The sequence below is a fragment of the Caretta caretta genome, chromosome 28 (genome assembly GCF_965140235.1).
Source record: "Caretta caretta isolate rCarCar2 chromosome 28, rCarCar1.hap1, whole genome shotgun sequence".
Classification (NCBI taxonomy): Eukaryota; Metazoa; Chordata; order Testudines; family Cheloniidae; genus Caretta; species Caretta caretta.
The window spans coordinates 10,735,757-10,755,547 of record NC_134233.1 but is presented as its reverse complement, the minus strand read 5'-3'; the positions used below and the strand labels follow the sequence as shown (position 1 = coordinate 10,755,547).

At 51.4% G+C, this 19,791-nt stretch overlaps 1 non-coding gene across 1 annotated transcript; it reads left to right on the top strand.

Annotated features, from left to right (window-relative positions):
- Window positions 1-13,713: 13,713 nt before the first annotated feature.
- TRNAA-UGC (transfer RNA alanine (anticodon UGC)) lies at window positions 13,714-13,785 on the top strand. The gene has a single exon. It is a non-coding gene; the product is annotated as a tRNA-Ala (tRNA).
- The last annotated feature ends 6,006 nt before the right edge of the window (window positions 13,786-19,791 follow it).

The window sequence follows — 19,791 nt, the reverse complement described above, 5'->3', positions numbered from 1 at the left end:
TAATTTGATTGGGTGATTCCTAGTCCTTGTGTTATGAGAAAGAGTAAATGACACGTCCTTATTTACTTTCTCCACGGCAGTTTTGATTTTATAGACCTCTCTCATATCCCCCCTTTGTCTCTTTTCCAAGCTGAATAGTCCCGGTCTTTTTAATCTTTCCCCGTACAGAAGAGTTTCATACATGTAATCATTTGGGTTGCCCTTTTCTGAACCTTTTCCAATTCCAATATATCTTTTTTTGAGATGGGGCAACCACATCTGCAGGCAGTATTCGAGATGTGGGTGTACCATGGGTTTATATAGAGGCGATATGATATTTTCTGTCTTCTTATCTATCCATTTCAGAATGATTCCCAATATTCTCTTTGCTTTTTGACTGCCGTTGGACACTGAGTTGATGTTTTCAGAGAACTGTGCCCAGTGACTCCAAGATCCCTCTGTTGAGTGGAAACAGCTCATTTAGAGCCCATCATTTTATATGTGTAGTTGGGATTATGTTTTCCAATGGGCTGCAATATGGTGCTATCCTGACATCTAGTCCTGCTGAGATCCTGCATTCGGTGATATTCCTGCCCTTCCTGTTCCCATTCTCATAAAACAAGAAGAGCATCCAAATGCGTGTTTACCTTCATTCCCTCAGCAGTCCTCATGGGAATCCCTGATCGGTTCCAAAGTGTATTAAAACCTTTCTTAAAGGGTTACCTCCTGCTGGTTATCAGGTCCTGTGAGTTTGTAGCCCAGAAAGACCCCCCTCAGTCAGCTCAAACTCAGCTGTTTATCCCCCAAAAGTCTGTCGTCTTCAGTCTCCTGAATGAGGGGAAATCCGTCCCTACCCCTTTCTGCGTTGGGTAAAGCTTCAAAAGGTGGAGCTCTGCATAACCAGCCTTGAGATCTGGCATTCATCACCCTGTCGTGATACCAGCTTGCACAGGAAACCCAACCCGCAGCCCTTCCTGGTATCATGTGGCGCATCTCGGCATCATAGTCTGTGAAGAATTCATGCTTTCAAGGGCTGGCTTAGATATACAGACAACAGTCATAATTAGGGCAAGAGTTTGCAGGCAATGAAAAGAGAGTAATTGACAAACGTGAGCAATATCTAATCCTTTAAAGCCTGAAAGTGCCTTGGGGGGAGGGGACAGGAGCCGGCTGTGTGGGGGCGGTGGGGCTCAGATACTGGGCATTGAGAGCCTAGAGCCAGCTGTGCGCTGGAGAGACGGGACATGAACCAGCTGTGTATAGGGGAGATGAGCAGGGGAGAGGTGCTGTGGACACGGCCGTGAGCAGCTGTGAGTGCTGTCCTCTCTGCAGCATGATGAGAGAGCCTGGCGTCCCACTGCCGATCCCAGACTTCTATGAAGAGGGAAGAAATTGGCATCAAGTCTCAGCCGCAGCCAGCCTGTGCCCTGGGGAGGAGACGGGTGTCTCCAGGGAGAAATCTGGGGGATTGTGACCCTGCATGCCCCACCCACCCTCTGATCAGCAATTCCGATATTAACGGTGATTCCAGAAACAAAGAGTAATTTTGGGAAAAAAAGCAGTCCTAGCGACAATTTCCAGAAAACGCTGGCCCTGGTTGTAACATTAAATCCGATAGTCTCAAGATCTAGGCCTGTGTTGATCAGATCTGTCACTCTGCCTTCACGGAGTTCACTCTGCTGGTGGGTTGTACCCCTTCCCCCATTCTGTGTCTGCCTTGTCTATTTAGATTGTAACTTCTTCAGGACACGGGCCATCAACGCTTCTCGGTTTGTACTGTGCCTAGCAAAATGAGGACCCACTGTTAGTTGGCCCTTAGGCACTAAGGTAATGAATATGATTTATAATAATCATCTCCTGGCACTTTGAGCCAAGGAAGCCGGCCTTCGGATGTTACTACTTAAAAGTGAGCTGGGCTTAAAAGCATGGAATATTCTTTGTGACAAATATCCCACAAATTCCACTGACCTCCCTTGTTTTCTTTGCCTTGAGCAGGGTTTCCAGTTTCCAGAACTGATGTGATCTCGCAGCTGGAACGAGGGGAGGAGTCGTGCGTCCCAGACCTTCATGGCTCTAAGAAAAAAGTGCTCCCGAGAGCTGCCTGCATAGGTGAGGCATTGGTTAAACCAACCCCAAAACTGTCGGTGAATACAGGCAACATTTGGGATGCCCTACAAAGACCTTGTGAGCTCTCCAAGTTCAGGATTGTTCCCTGCAGATGTAGAATCGTTAGGCAGAGGTCACTCATGGCTTCCCACCTATCCTGACTGACAACTGGCAGCAGGTCCCTCCCCAATCTCGCTGTCCCCTGAGATTTCTTCTGAGATACGGACCCAGAACTGATCCCTTCCTTTCTCTCCTCTGGGGAAGGTTTAAGGGAAAATCAGCTCCTGATAGGTTTGATCTGTCCTGTACATGTTTTCGTTCCTTCATCCCTTTTTCCGTTCTTCTCTCTGAGATTTCCTTTCTCTCTGGCGCAGGCAGAGACTTACGTCTGGATTCTCTTGGTCTCCCGTCAGGTGTTGGGATGGTGAGTGAAAACGAGGAGGAACCCCAGCAGGAAGATGCTGAGCGAGTAGAAGCCCATGGGATGTTGTCAGGAAGGTCCAAAGGGAATGATTCTGGGAGCTGTGCACGCCCAGAAAAAACAAAAGCCTGTGAGAGTCAGCAGAGGCCAGAGGAAAACTTCGGTAGCCAGTCAGACCTTATTACACGTGAGAGAATGAACTTGGAAGGAACACGCTACACTTGCCTCGACTGTGGGAAAAACTTCAAAGGGAGCTCAGACCTTCTCACTCATCAGAGAATCCACACGGGTGAGAAACCTTACGCATGCTGTGTGTGTGGGAAATGCTTCAAGCGGAGCTCGCATCTCATTGCACATAAGAGAATCCACATAGGTGAGAAACCTTATGGCTGCTCTGAGTGTGGGAAACACTTCAAGCAGAGCTCACACCTTATTCGACATCGGAAAATCCACACGGGTGAGGAACCTTACGGATGCCCTGAGTGTGGGAAACACTTCAAGCAGAGCTCACACCTTATTACACATTGGAAAATCCACACGGGTGAGAAACCTTATGGATGCCCTGAGTGTGGGAAACACTTCAAGCACAGCTCACACCTTATTACACGTCGGAAAATCCACACGGGTGAGAAACCTTTTGGATGCCCTGAGTGTGGGAAACACTTCAAGCACAGCTCACACCTTATTACACATCGGAAAATCCACACGGGTGAGAAACCTTATGGCTGCCCTGAGTGTGGGAAACACTTCAAGCACAGCTCACACCTTATTACACATCGGAAAATCCACACGGGTGAGAAACCTTATGGATGCCCTGAGTGTGGGAAACACTTCAAGCACAGCTCACACCTTATTACACATCAGAAAATCCACACGGGTGAGAAACCTTATGGATGCCCTGAGTGTGGGAAGCACTTCATTGACAGTTCATCCCTCCTCTCACATCAGCGAATCCACACAGGGGAGAGGCCCTACACATGCTCTGAGTGTGGGAAAAGCTTCAATCGGAGCTCAAACCTGATCAGACATCAGCGAATCCACACGGGAGACACACCCTACACATGCTCTGAGTGTGGGGAACGCTTCCGTTATAGCTCAGCCCTTACCACACATCAGAGAATCCACACCGGTGAGAGGCCCTACATATGCTCTGAGTGCGGGAAAAGCTTCAATCAGAGCTCTACCCTAATCACACATCAGAGAACGCACACAGGAGAGACCCCCTACATGTGCTCTGAGTGCGGGAAAAGCTTTAATCGGAGCTCTGTACTGACCACACATAGAAGAATCCACACAGGTGAGAAGCCTTATGGATGCTCTGAGTGTGGGAAACGCTTCAATCGGAGCTCATACTTTATCATACATCGGCGAATCCATACGGGTGAGAAACCTTATGGATGCCGTGAGTGTGGCAAACACTTCAATCAAAGCTCAGCCCTTACCACACATCAGCGAATCCACACAGGAGAGAGGCCCTACACGTGCTCTGAGTGTGGGAGAAGCTTCAATCAGCGCTCAACCCTTAGTAGACATCAGAAAATCCACATGGGAGTGATCTGTAACAAATGCCTTGACTAGGGCTGGCCAAAGGTATTTTTTTCTTTTAAATCACATTTGCTAATTCCCACTTAGTGATCTGTGCCCCATCTTCACCGTGGTTACTCAGCTCCCCCAGATGAGTTGCCTGCTCCTGCCTTTTGCAGCTCACCCTTCTTTGGGGTCAGTCCTGTGATGTTTTCTATCAACTCCTTTCCTTTTGGGTCAAAGGAGCGTGTGTCCCTCCAGCCAGGAAAGTTCATCAGCTCCAGGTGGGGGAGAGAGGTTTGTTCCCAACAAGCTACACTGAGGCAAAAACTACCCGTGCCTTACATCCAGTAGGACTGTACATGGCGTTGGCTGCTCAAGTTAGTGATCTTGGTGTTAAAAGACAATTACAGTTGTCGTGCAGATGCAGCCGAGGTGCAGTGGTTGGCATTAGCTTTCCCCCCCTTGACCTGACCTAAACTCCATCACATGTCCTAGTCTAAACAAAGCCTGAGCATCACAGTTATACTGTTCCCCCATTTAAAAACCATTGTTAGTCATCAAGTTCCCCCACCAGGATCATATTGTTTCATTCCCAGTTGTCACAGTTCATCAGAGCGCTGTTGCTTCAGGTTTTCCTGAAGGCAGATATTTTTACTCCCGTTTTCCTCCCTTAAAATATATTGAAGTATAACAAAGAGCAGGAATAGGGAAGGGATAGGGAAAAATGTCTTTTCCCCTCTGTAACAACAGAAGAACATAGGGTAAATCAGAGGGATTCTCCATCACCATCTCTATCCCCCTGTTCTTCAATTGGTAAGGTCAATATTTCCCGAAGGGGCTGGGAAGAGGATTCTCTAGTAAATGATTTGGAACTAAGCAAAAGACCCATTCATTTGCCTCCCAAAGCAGTTGTGGCCCATGCCCTGCAGGAGGTTGCTCCTGAAGATCTTCCCTTCCTAATCAGGTGCATGTTGCCTCTTATTTGGGAAATGCAATCCCTTCCTAGGTAGAGATGGGAAAAATGGAAGTGACATTTCTGTTCAGCTCACTCCTGGGAGATGCTGTAAATGTGTAGGAAATGACATCCATGAGGAAAGTGATAGAGCTGCAGAAAGACACCCATTTTGAGTAGATACCTGACATTTGGTGTCTTAGAGGGATTCTAAGCCGCACCTGAATTTAGTCCCTTATTTAAATCTGTGCCACCAGATTAAAGAAACAAAAGGGCATATTTGGGGGAGTTCTACCTCAGTATCGCTACTGGTATGTTGTGTGGTTGGTGAAGAATTCTACGCCAGAGCCGTGTAAAATTGCTACAACTAAGGTCAAAGATTTGACAAGAACTCAGGTAGAAATGAGAGGTACGAGTGGTTGATTTTCACCCCAGAGATGGACGCTATGGTGACCTGTGGCCAAGGTAAACTGCTTTTAGAATTGCTCACACTTCTAAAGGATGCCATGATGAAACTGGGAACAACTGTCTTTTACCATTTGGATCCCAAGTTTCCTGAAGCACAGAGAGAAACAGCTGATTCCTTCAGAGCCATGCCATGCCTATGGGTCCCAAACTGGCTGCCTTGCTGGACAAGAAGCACTTCCGTGTTGGTTAAATGATGGTAGCCAATGAGGGAATGTAACAGATTCCAAGTTCAGACTGCAGGATACATGAATGCTGAGTCCAGAGTCTGTGGTTTGGTCTCTTAGTTTTGCTCTTGAGTCTAATGCATGTGTCTCACTTTTCCGCCTCCTGCTACTCTGAAAGATTAGAAAGTGTGAAAGTAGAGCACAGGTGGTTTTTCTCATGATGCAGCCTTCCCACGTAGTGTGAGACCCCTTCCACCCACACAGGTGAGCCAGAGAGTTCCCCAGGGCTCTTGTTCACAAAGCAAAGATGTCACATTAGGCAGGAGATGTCAAGATCTACAATGGTGATGGGCGAGTGATGGCAGCTTTTCTGGGTGGTTGTTGTTTGGTTGTTTTTTTTCCATGTAATTTTTGTTTTGTTTTTGCAACTAGTTCTTTTTATAGCTGCTGAGCCCCCTTGTCCTTTTGAGCACAGCTCTTTAACCCTCAGGCCTGGCTCTGGAAACCTCAGAACCGGCTTTGCGTTTTTTTTTTTCATGTTTGCTATCTTTGGAGTTCGCACATCCAGACGACATGCGGTTCACAGCAGCGGATACTTTGAGAAACCTGCTGGGTGAAGCAGGCCTTTTCCAAACTGACATTGGCCCAAATTCTGCCTCAGTTCAGCTGGATTGGGACACGTCTGTGTCAAAGGAGTGGTTCACACCTGATTTGCCCAGAGACCTCAGAGGAGGGGTAGTTAGATATAGGATAAGTAGGTATTGACAACAATGAAGTTAAATATAAAGGTGAAAGACCCTCACCTTGCAGGTCAACAAGCCTGTTCTGTTCTTTGCATGCAATGCATCTGGCACTGGTCGCTCTCAGGTAGCACACTGGGCTTGACGGACCATTGGTCTGACCCAGTCTATGACCTGTCGTGCGTTCTTATGGAAGCCCTCTGCGGCCTTGTCTACACGGGCAAGTTTCTGCACAGGAAAGCAGCTTTCTGCGGTGTAACTCCCGAGGTGCGCACGCAGATTTCGTGATGCATGATAGAAAGGGGCCATGACAGGGACACACTGCCGTGCGGGGTCAAAATGAAGGAGCTGTGACATGCCTACCACAAGGTGCAGGAGGCAAACTGCTGCTCCATATTGGGGGCTAACTAACCCCAGCATCACGGCAAGAATCTACCTAGCAGCTGGAGAAAAAATATGTATGAGAGTCAAAGACACCCCCACGTGGCCTGTCTCTTCCCCAATCTCAACACCTGGAAGATTGTCTGGAAGACTCAGAATTTGAACTGCGGAGATTGGTCCCAGGCTGAGAGGGAATTCAGTCTGTGTATTAAGATCTCAACATTGCCTGGAGCAACCAGTGAGTGAGAAAAGCTGTTTGATCCAATTCTTGCTTAGTAGATTCAAATTAGAGTTTAGACTGGGAGTCTGTTTTCATTTGTTATGTAAACACTTTTGACCTCTGTGACCAATACTTATACTCAGTTAAAATCTAACTTTCTGTAGTTAATAAACTTATTTTACTATTTTATACTTACTCCTGAGTTTGTCCAAAGTGCTTGGGAAAGTTGCTCACATGAGAAAGGCTGGTGCATGTCCCCTTTATTTTTGATGAAGTGGCGAACTAATTAATGAGCTTACACTTTTCAAGAGAAGGCCGTGAGCCGTGTAAGATGGTACATTTCTGAGGTGCAAGGCTGAGAGCTGGGGAGGTATGCTGGTGTCTCTGTATAATTGAGGAGTGGTTTATAGAGCATTCATGCAACTGAGTTGGGTGCTTTGCTGCATGTTGTTGGCCAAATGATCATAGAATCCTAGGATATCGGGGTTGGAAGGGACCTCAGGAGGTATCTAGTCCAACCCCCTGCCCAGAGGAGGACCAATCCCCAACTAAATCATCCCAGCCAGGGCTTTCTCAAGCCTGATCTTAAAAACTTCTAAGGAAGCAGATTCCACCACCTCCCAAGGTAACCCATTCCAGTATTTCACCACCCTCCTAGTGAAAAAGTTTTTCCTAATATCCAACCTAAACCTCCCCCACTGCAACTTGACCATTACTCCTTGTCCTGTCATCTGCTGTCACTGAGAATAGTCTAGATCCGTCCTCTTTGGATCCACCTTCATTTAGTTCAAAGCAGCTATGACATCCCCCCTCATTCTTCTCTTCTGTAGAGTAAACAATCCCAGTTCCTCTGGCCAGGAGGGATTTAAAGGTGGTTAGCCTTCCCTTTCTATTTATGACTCTATCCTACCGCAGGAAGTCGTCCTAAGTTAGGCTGCTCCCGCTGCGTGAATAACAGAGCTGGATTTGACGTCGCTTCGGTCGACTTACTGCTCTGTCTACACTGGGCTGGGTCGATGGGAGACGCTCTTCGGTCAATTTACCTTTTTCCTGCCGTTCCTGGCGCAGTCCCAACGGCGACTGGAGAGCGCTCTGCTGTCAATTTAGTGGGTTTTCACTCAACCCCCATGACATCAACCCCCAGTGGATCCACCGCAGCAAACAGAGCCTACCAACCATGGATGTGTGTGTTAGTAGAGATCAAAGCGAATGTTAAATGTTCAAATGTATTGGGTGTTTAAACCTCCTGAAAACTCGTGGAATGTTGTTTGCACTGTTTTCACTTCTCTGTGTCCTGTTATGCTGTAATAGCAAAGAGTTGCCTTGTGTAGACCCCTGTCACTAAATAACCCCTCAAAGGAGAATGAAGGTGTGTGGGATGCAAGTGAAGAAAAGGTTCATTTCCAAAGAAGGGGTGGTAAGAAGCAGGATCCCTGGGCGGGGGGCAGGAGGGTGTGGTTTGCACTGTTGTTGCCCAGGGTGGGAATGGGAAAGTGGGCTCTGGCTTAAAGCGGTGTCAGGCTTCGGGGGGCTGGGTTCAGAGCTGGAGGTTCGGGTTGGGGTGAGGGTTGGGCTACAGTTTTGGTTCAGGGGTTTCGAGTTGGGGGGCAGGTTATGGGGTCAGGGTTCCAGTTGGGTTCCGGGTAGGGGGTGGGGTTTAGATTTTGGGGGGAGGGTTTGGCCAGCAGCAGCATAGAAGTGCGGGTGGCAATGGGGTGCAGCCAATAGTGATCAGTCGGGGGTCTTTTAGGTCGTTTCAGTGTCAGTAGCACCCTGGGGTGGGGGTAGGGTCATGTTTACGACAGGGGGCTAAAGTGTTGGGGAAGGGGGTGGCAAGTTGACCCATCCCACTTCGCACTTCCCACACGGACACGCACAATACGTCGAAGGCGTGGACGCACACACGTCACACACACACGATGACACAAAACGGCACACAACAAGACAAACAAAAATACACACGATGCAAACACACACACAACACGACACAGAAAGCATCACACACAAAACATCACACACACGACCCACAACATGTCACACACACACACTCAACACAACACGACCCACAACATGTCACACTCAACACAACACGACCCACAACATGTCACACTCACACACTCAACACGACCCATAACACGTCTCACACTCAACATGACCCACAACACATCTCACAACACGTCTCACACACACTCAAAGACACACAGCATGTTGAACGTACGTCGCATACACACAACTTCGCACACACATTTTGTCGCATGTCGCACATATCATGTCACGCACTTGTCTGACTATGCACATGCACATGCACAACACGTCGCACGCACACACACGACATGTCACAGACACGACGCACACAACATGACACGTGACACAAAATGGCACACGACACAAAATGGCACATGACACAAAATGGCACACGACATTGAGACACACATATGACACTGACACGTTGCACGTGGAACACACAGCATGTTGCACGTCACACTTTACATGTCACATGCACAACACATCACACACAGCCTGTTGCACGTTGTAGACAGCACGTCACATGTTGCACACACAACACAGTGCGCATCGCAGGCACGTTGCGCGTCGCGCGTCGCACGTATACAGCATGTCACGGCTACACTGCACGTCGCACGCGCACATGCACAACATGACACACAACCTGTCACACACACAAAAATCACAGCAACACGGACACACAACACATCACACACTCAACAAAACACTCAAGAAAACACACAACCACGTCTCACACACGACACCACATGACAAACAACGTCTCACACACACAATCACGTCTCTCACACACGCTGACACACACTCACGCACACACGCACAGCACACGGCGGCTCTCACACACGGCACTGACACACACGACGTCTCACACACCCACGACACGACATACGACACGTCACACGACACACAAGACAGCAGAGGACACGACACCGAAATCCCACTCCGGAGACGACCCCCCGCGGGGGCGAGAGCGGAGCGGGGACGGTCGGGGGAACTCGGTCTCTGGGCGGCGCGTGGGGCCGGTGTGGGCGGGAGGGAAGAGGGCGGCAGGGCCGAGGGCGAGATTCCCAGCCCCCGGCGAGCGCTGGGGAGCGAGGGCTCCGGCTCGGCTCTCGCAGCGGCTCTGGCGAGGAATGGTGCCGGAGCTCTCGCCGGAGGGGAACGCGGCCGGAGGGGCCTGAGCCGCTTGGGCCTCTTTCCAAGGAGGCGGAACCAGGCCTCCGCTCTCTGCCCGCTGCAGACCCGGCTGCCAGGTCGGCGCTTCCAGTTCCTCGTCCGCACTCGCCGTCTTCTCGTGTGTTCGCCAACTCGCTCTCTCCTCTGCTCTCCTGGTGCCGTCTCCCTTTGTAGGACCCGGGTAGGTGTGCATTCGCACAGGTGAGGTCTCGGGAGCCATGGAGAAGTCGGAGCGGACGGAAATCATGCAGGGCAGTAGAAAGGCTGCTGAAAGTACCTGAAGAGACAAAGGGAATGAGAAGGGGGAAGTCCAGACTAAGACAGGAGTCTAGTCTGTAAAGAGAAACAACGGGAAGTCTAAGCTACAGAAACTCTTCAAGTTGCCAAAAGACATTTAGGATGGGAAATGACTTCTTGAATCCAGTCTCTTTAAGATCTTAGGCTTAGTATGTGTGTGTATTTGTATTTTCTGAGTAATCTGCCTTCTTCTGTTTGCTATCCCTTATAATCACTGAAAATCTACCTTTTCTAGTGAAACTATTTTTTCTTTATTATTATTATTATTAAACTCAGTTTGTGCAACGGGTGCTCCGTGAGGAAATGATTTGTGTGTTACTCCAAGGGGCCGCCCGGTGTCACTCTTGCTCCATGAGGGAAATGAGCATGACCTGAATTGGCCACCCAGTGTCACTGTTGGGCCAGGAGGGAAATGATTTGTGCATTACACTGACTGGCCACCCGGTGTCACTGTTGCTCCGTTAAGGAAATTATTTGTGCACTACCGTGAGTGGCCACCGAGTGTCACTGTTGCTCCATGAGGGAAATGCTTTGTGCAATACCTGGATTAGCCACCCGGTGTCACTGTTGCTCTGTGAGGGAAATGGTTTGTGCATTATCTGGATTGGCCACCTGGTGTCACTCTTTCTCCATGAGGGAAATGGTTTGTGCATGACCTGAATTGGCCACACACATCACTGTTGCTCCGGGGAGGGAGGGATTGTTTGTGTGTTACTCCTGAGTGGCCACGTTGTGTCACTCTTCCTCCATGAGGGGAATGCTTTGTGCATTACCCTGTGTGGACACCCAAGACAACATACACATCACACACAAAACATCACACACACAAAACACGACACCGACACACACAGAGAGAACACGTCACACATTCAGAAACACGTCTCTCACACACACACAACACAGGACACCGACACACAAACAACATGACACACAAATAAAATGACACACAGAACAGCACACAACACGACACACAAAAATCACACACAATACACGACACCAACACATAGACACACACACACGAGACGCACAAAACGGCAGACAACGTGACACAGAAATCACACACGACACCGACACCCACACACAATACGACACACAACCCCTCACATGACACACAAAACGGCACACGTGACACACACACACAACACGATGCACAAAACATCGCACACAAAATATCACTCATACACACACAACACGACACACACACAGACAACACGACACACAACACACAACACGAGACAGAAATATCTCACACAACACATGACACCGACACACACAACATGCACACAAAACGGCACACAACACAGCACACACCGTCACATGCACACAACACGGCATACAACATGGCACACACACACTCAACATGGACCACAACACGCACACATAAACACGTCACACACACACAAAACGACACACAAGTCACACACACAACACGTCACACGACACATGCAACACGACACGCACAACACGTCTTCATCCTCCTTCAGCCTTCAGCCTCCTCTGCCCCTCCCTGCGCTTCCCACAGCCAGTCCGCCCAGGCGGGGTCCTGGGGAAGCCAGAGGGTCCTGCCCCCCAACTCCGCAGTCAGACGGGACTCTCAGCCAGCCAGGAAAACAGAGGTTTATTAGACGACAGGGACATGGTCTAACACAGAGCCTGTAGGTGCAGAGAACTGGACCCCTCAGCCGGGTCCATTTTGGGGGGCAGTGAGCCAGACAACCCCGTCTGCCCTTCACTCCATGTCTCCAGCCAGCCCCCAACTGAAACTCCCCCCAGCCCCTCCTCCTCTGGGCTTTGTCCCTGTCCCCGGCCAGGAGGGCACCCGATTCCTTTGTTCTCCAACCCTTTAGCTCTCACCTTGCAGGGGGGAAGGGCCCAGGGCATCAGGTGCCAGGAAAGAGGGTGTCGGCCATTCTCTGTGTCCAGACCCCTGCACACACCTGCCCTCCAGAGCTCTGCAATGATCATACACCCTTACCCCACCCCCTAGATCCTTAAGAACTGCATAGGGGAAACTGAGGCACCCCCACACAATTCAGAGGAAACATGAAGTCCCGCTTCATGACAGATGACTCCAGGAGCTGAGTTGCTTGCTATCCTACCATGTTTTTCTCTGTCTCTCCTCTAGTATGTTGGCCATCACACACACTCTGTCTCTGTCTCTGTCTCTGTCTCCTCTCCTCTCCTGGTGCCAACGATGACCAGGCCCCGGGTGCCTGGGCCCCATTTCCAACCACAGAGCCGGTTGTGGCTGCATCTAAGTAACCGCAGAGTTAGTGTAGTACCAGATCGTGAATTGCACAGCGTCACTTTCGGTCTCGTTGATCATTTGGGTAGAAACAGCCATTTCCTGCCTCTCTTTCACACAGAAGGACAATTTTCTATGTGCAGACGCAGGAACATCAAGATCTTTCTCTGTCCCTTGTGCAAAGTAGGGTGTCAAATTCCAAGGAACCTTCCTCTTCTGCGATGGAAACAATGGAGAAGCAGGGGGCCCTGGGCACCTCCAGCCCTGGCCGGGAGATGTTCCCTCCCCGCTTTCTTTACACTGCTTGTTGTTATTTCATGGAGTGTCTGGGATGGGGAAAAAGCTGAGTTCACTCCAGGTGGAGGGAAAAAAGGACCCTGAGAATCTCAGGGCCTCAGGGAAAACCTAATCCCTGCTACTGGGATCACTGAGGTGCTGGGGAGTTGAGCAGGAAAGGGACTGTGTGAATTGTCCAGGTGGGGAATGAATAACCACCGACAACTAGTTCCACCTCATTAACCACGGACACAGGCTAATAGTGCTGCAGATAGAAGGGAAACTGGGAGCAATTCTTTGCTGTCAGCCATGGAAACAGTGACCCGAGTGCACTGCAGTGAATGTGCTGGGGAAAGCTGGACTTTACAGGCAGGTGGAAATAGCAGATCCGAGAAAAGCCCTCCCCCCCCCCAACTTCTTCCACCGGGGTGAGGTGTTGAGCGACTCACAGCGCCCCCCAGCGCCGTTACCTTTCAGCAGGGGCTGGCAGCTCCAGCCAGTCAATGCAGGGGAGAGGGCCGAGTGTATCTCTGCACCCTGAGTCCAGGGCAGGCCCTCTCTCTCCCCCACATAGAGAAACTGGCCCTGCTGCAAAGTGACCCCTGAGAACCAGCAACCTCCAGGACAGAGGGTTTGGCCCTCAGAGCAGGGAATGTGTCCCCCATGCTGCCGTTAGGCCCCTGGAGGCTCTGGAAACAGGAGGGCTCTGAGCGTAACCCATCCCAAACAGCCCCCGTCTGGGGATGTAGCTCAGTGGTAGAGCGCATGCTTTGCATATATGAGGCCCTGGGTTCGATCCCCAGCATCTCCAAGTTCTCTTTTCACCCTGCTGCTTTGCTCAGGCCCAGAGGGGATGTGGCCCAGCAGTCTCCCTGCAGGAGTTTCAGTCCTGCTCAGTGCGGGGCAGGTGCCCATTGCACGGAAGGTCTGTGGGGGTTTCTGCTCCTAAGTCACCTTGGTACATTTAAGATTCCCACCCAAGGGGCGGCTTGGGACAGTAGCGGATGAGAAGGGGGAATCCTCCAGCCCTGGAGGGAAAGGTCCCGTCTGCCCAGACTGAGGGGCAAGGAGACGGAGGGGCAGTCAGTGCTCAGAGAGGAGAGAGCTCAGTGATTTACACCCATCAGGGGACACTGTCTTTTTGAGGCGGGTGCAGCTGGCTTGGGATGGTGCTGACGATGGATAGAAAACAGGCTGGAGTCAATGACAGATGGGACCACAGAAGGGGAAGGAGAAGGGCATCTCCATAGAAGGTCCTGGGTGCTCAGATACCCCAATTCTAGGTACCCTGGCCTGTCCCAGAGAGAAAAGACAAAGAGGGGCCCAGCCCCCCGACAGTCATCCCATGGACAAGAATCTGGTTGGGAGTGGGGTGAAGGTTCCCGCTGGACAAAGGGGAGCTGAAGTCCCCCAGCGTCCTGGAATTTAAGCAATGCAAGCTTCAAACCCTGCACGGGTGGGGCCTGAGGGGCACCCGCAGAAGGTTGGGCTGGACAGGGGCAGCAGGTTTCTACAATTTTTGGTGGTTTCCAGAATGGGACCCAGTCCTGCCTCCCCGTCCACCTCCCCCCACATCTGCCTAAGGCTCTGGGAGGGAGTTTGGGTATGGGAGGGAGAGGGAAAGGGGTTGGGCTCTGGGAGGGAGTTTGGGTGTGGGGGTGGGTTGCAGCAGCGGGTTGGGGTGCAGGAGGGAATGCAGGGTGTGGGGTCTGGGCTGGGGGAGGGGGTTGGGGTGCAGGAGAGGGTGCAGGTCGGGCTCTGGGAGGGAGTTTGCGTGTGGGGTGTGGGCTATGGGCTGGGGGAGGGGGTTGGGGTGCAGGAGAGGGTGCAGGTCGGGCTCTGGGAGGGAGTTGGGTGCAGGGGGTGGGCTCTGGGCTGGGGAAGAGGGTTGGGGTGCGAGAGCAGGTGTGGGGGGAGGCCTGTGGGAGGAAGTTTGGGTGCGGGATCTGGGTTGGGGTTGGGGGTTGGGGTGCAGGAGGGGGTGCGGGCGCAGGCTCTGGGAGGAAGTTTGGGTGTGGGGTGTGGGCTCTGGGCTGGGGCATGGGGGTAGGGTGCAGGAGGGAGTGCAGGGGGCGGACTCTGGGAGGGAGTTTGGGTGCAGGGGGTTGGGGTCTGGGCTGGGGCTTGGGGTGTGGGAGAGAGTGAGGGTGCAGCTCTTTCCTCAGGCATCTCCCAAAAGCGACCCACACCCCCCTCTGGCAGCAGCTCCTAGGTGGGGTGTCTCTGCCCATCGCTGCCCACGGACACCACCCCAGCAGCTCCCATTGCCACAGATGGCAGAGTCGGCCCTCGGGGCGGGGGCAGCGTGTGGAGATCCCCCCACCCCCGTGGCTGCAGGGACGCGCCAGCCGCTTCCGAGACTGGCAGGCCACACGGAGTGTAAGCAGTGTCAGGGTGAGCCTCACCCTGACATCTGGTGGTGAAGTCTGGCAAGTTGTGGAAAAGAACTTCAGGGGCCGATCTCATTTGCATAGGCACACCCACCCCGCCTAGAACGCGGCCATAGCTGCCCAAATGGTCACTTTGGCTGCTGTGGGATCCCCAGTGTCTCTGTTATTGGGGCAGGAAGAATAAATTGTTATTACCCTGATTATGGGAACTGTGCTGGGAACTGTACTTGGCCTTTTGTTATGATGGAGGGACTCACCATCAACTAAGTAGCACTCGCTAGGCAAGGGTCATGGGTTCCAAAACTCTGTGAATTGAGAGAGGGTGGGAACAAGTATTAATACTTTGTGGCATGGGTTCCTTGATGAGGGCCTTGCATGCTAATTGTCTTTCCTTTTGTCTCTCCACTGTGGAATCTCAGAGCTAATCTGGATTCCATTAGGAGTCTCGTTACAGACTGCTGAGCTCACTTTGGGCTAATGGTGGACCAGCACTGAGGCTCCCCTACTACAAGCTGACTTCACTAAAAAGCTGGGCTGACTAAAAGCTGAAATCACTGAGTGTTGTGTTAAGTAGTGGGGGAGCCTGAAAATATATTGTGGAGAAGTTTGTGGGATGGCTGGAGTGCCTCGTGAACAGGCTGGTGGAGCAGTTCATGGGACGGCAGGAGCTGCTGGTGGGCTGCGGAGCGGAGCTGAGCGAAGCAGTTCGTGGGGCGGCTGGTGGAGCAGAGGCCTATGGAGCTGTGGGGCGGTCAGCTTCAGATCATGTAAGGTGCCTTTTACACCCGCCCCCATCTCCACCCAGGTTGGGAGGTAAAGCTCTGCAGATAAACTTTTGAACTTTGGGGCTGCCCTGACCAGGGACAGAGACTTTTGGGTCATTGGACTTTTGGGACTTTGGGTGATTTGGGGTTGCTGGACTCAAGAACCAAAGGGAAAGGGCACGCCCCAATTTGCTTGGGGTGGGTTTTTTTTTGCTCGTGGGTTGTGTTATGAATCCTGTTGGTGCTGTTTCCCCAACATAATGCCACATTGTTTCTCTCTGTTATTAAAAGGCTTTTTGCTACACTCAGACTAGGTGCTTGCAAGAGGGGAAGTATTGCCTCTGGGAGGCGCCCAGCGGGGGTGGTACATATTTGTCCCAGGTCACTGGGTGGGGGCTCGAGACGGTTTGCATTGTGTTATTGGAATGGATCCCCTAGATATTGAACCCGGCCCTTGTTGCTGCCAACTCTGACGGGCAGAAGGGTTACACGGAGCGAGGGTGGGCAGGAAGCCGCCTTAGCCCCCTTGTGCTACCGGTGATGGCGGTGGGGGTTCCCGGGCCCTTTTAAATTGCCCGGGGGCAGCAGGCGGGGATGGGGGAGACACCAGGCCCCGGACTTTGGTGGAGCCAGGCCCCCGTGGTCTTATGTTGCTGGAGCATGGGCACCAGCGGCCCAGATGAGGCCCCTCCCTGCGGCTGGAGGAGCATGGGTGCTAATCCACGTTTCAGCGGGTTGGTTTTTGGAGGGTTAAATGAAGGCAGCCTCTGCTCTGGGCTCGCCCAGTTTCAGGGCCTGACGCTGCTTTGCACAACGACGAATCTCGGAACAGGCCAGCACTGAAATGACGGTAGAACCTGAGGAAGGAAAAGCCTCCGGGTTCGTCTGTGGGCCTTGATGCCGAACGGGAGCCGTAATTTGACTCGCTTTGTGGCTGCGGCCGGTAAAATGTCAGGACAAAGTCGTCCCAGTGATTGTGACACTGGGTTTGAGGCGGCTTTGGTCTTATTAAAATGTAACTAGCATGGAACACTTGTGTTTTTAAAGGTGGCTTCCCCAAGCAATCCCAAGTTGTTCTTCCCAGAGCTGGGTGATGGTGGGCAGCAGGGGATCTCCCCAGTCTGCGGGGAAATCTCTCTGGGCCCCACTGTTAGTTCTCCAGCCTTTCTCCCCCTAACCATGCACACCTCTCCCCACCCATTATCAATGCTTTACAGCGACCCCTCCCTCCCTTATGGGATACAGCCTCTCGGTGACAGAGACTGCCTGGGGCTCCCCTCTGCATGGCCCCGATGGGGGAGGAAGAAGACGGGCAGAAGGAGTCAAATGGGGCTAAACCAGAATAGAGGAGATTTTCTTCCTGTTAAAATGGACTGGAGTCTCATTGCTGGAAAGCCACACCTTGAGTGAGGTTTGAACCGGCAGCCTTTCAATTGCCAGGCAAAGGTGCGAACCACAGAGACGGATCACGGCCGACTTCCCAACACTGTCCAAGGAGCCCCTGCAGGGGTGCAAGTGGTTAGTGCAAAGGGCAATGTTGCTGGGGGTGTGAGCTCAAGCCTTTCCTGAAGCCCTGGTTTCTATTACCCCATGGAGCTTCCCCAGCTTGCTTGTCCTAATTCACATGGAAAGTGCCATGAGAGGAAGGTCTGAAATGTGGACGTTGGTGCAAAGCTTGGGACCCCCCACCAATGCTGGCCCTAGCTCCGGGTGGGTTGCTCAGGGGCAGGGAGAATTGATTTCTTTGCTGCTGAGAAAGCTGCCAGGACAGGTCTGTGGGCACCAGAGCTCCCCGCTTCTTCCAGCACACACCAGGCTCTGTCACTCCTGGAGGAGGGTCATAGAATCATAGAAGATCAGGGTTGGAAGGGACCTCAGGAGGTATCTAGACCAACCCCCTGCCCAGAGCAGGACCAACCCCAACTAAATCATCCCAGCCAGGGCTTTGTCAAGCCTGACCTTAGAAACTTCTAAGAAAGGGGATTCCACCACTTCCCTAGGTAACGCATTCCAGTGTTTCACCACCCTCCTTGTCAAAAGGTTTTTCCAAATATCCAACCTAAATCTCCCCCACTGCAACTTGAGACCATTCCTCCTTGTCCTGTCATCTGCTATCACTGAGAATAGTCTAGATCCATCCTCTTTGGATCCACCTTTCAGGTAGTTAAAAGCAGCTATCAAATCCCCCTTCATTCTTCTCTTCCGTAGACTAAACAATCCCAGTTCCCGCAGCCTCTCCTCATAACTCATGTGTTCCAGTCCCCTAATCATTTTTGTTGCCCTTTGCTGGACTCTCTCCAATTTCTCCACATCCTTCTTGAAGTGTGGGGCCCAAAACTGGACACAGTACTCCAGATGAGGCCTCACCAATGTCGAATAGAGGGGAACGATCACGTCCCTCGATCTGCTTGCAATGCCCCTACTTATACACCCCAAAATGCCATTGGCCTTCTTGGCAACAAGGGCACACTGTTGACTCATCTCCAGCCTCTCGTCCACTGTCACCCTAGGTCCTTCTCTGCAGAACTGCTGCCAAGCCATTCGGTCCCTAGTCTGTAGCGGTGCATGGGATTCTTCCGTCCTACGTGCAGGACTCTGCACTTGTCCTTGTTGAACCTCCTCAGATTTCTTTTGGCCCAATCCTCCAATTTGTCTAGGGCCCTCTGTATCCTATCCCTACCCTCCAGCGTATCTACCACTCCTCCCAATTTAGTGTCATCCACAAATTTGCTGAGAGTGCAATCCACACCATCCTCCAGATCATTTATGAAGATATTGAACAAAACCAGCCCCAGGACCGACCCTTGGGGCACTCCGCTAGATACCGGCTGCCAACTAGACATGGAGCCATTGATCACTACCCGTTGAGCCCGACAATCTAGCCAGCTTTCTATCCACCTTATAGTGCATTCATCCAGACCATACTTCTTTAACTTGCTGGCAAGAATACTGTGGGAGACCGTGTCAAAAGCTTTGCTAAAGTCAAGGAACAACATGTCCACTGCTTTCCCCTCATCCACAGAGCCAGTTATCTCGTCATAGAAGGCAATTAGATTAGTCAGGCATGACTTGCCCTTGGTGAATCCATGCTGACTGTTCCTGATCACTTTCCTCTCCTCTAAGTGCTTCAGAATTGATTCCTTGAGGACATGCTCCATGATTTTTCCAGGGACTGAGATGAGGCTGACTGGCCTGTAGTTCCCAGGATCCTCCTTCTTCCCTTTTTTAAAGATGGGCACTACATTAGCCTTTTTCCAATCTTCCGGGACTTCCCCCGATCGCCATGAGTTTTCAAAGATAATAGCCAATGGCTGTGCAATCACATCCGTCAATTCCTTTAGCACTCTCGGATGCAGCTCATCTGGCCCCATGGACTTGTGCATGTCCACTTTTTCTAAATAGTCCCGAACCACTTCTTTCTTCACAGAGGGCTTGCCAACTCCTCCGAATGCTGTGCTGCCCAGTGCAGTCATCTGGGAGCTGACCTTGTTTGTGAAGACAGAGGCAAAAAAAGCATTGAGTATGTTAGCTTTTTCCACATCCTCTGTCACTAGGTTGCCTCTCTCATTTAGTAATGGGCCCACAGTTTCCTTGGCTTTCTTCTTATTGCCAAAATACCTGAAGAAACCCTCCTTGTTACTCTTAACTTCGCTCGCTAGCTGC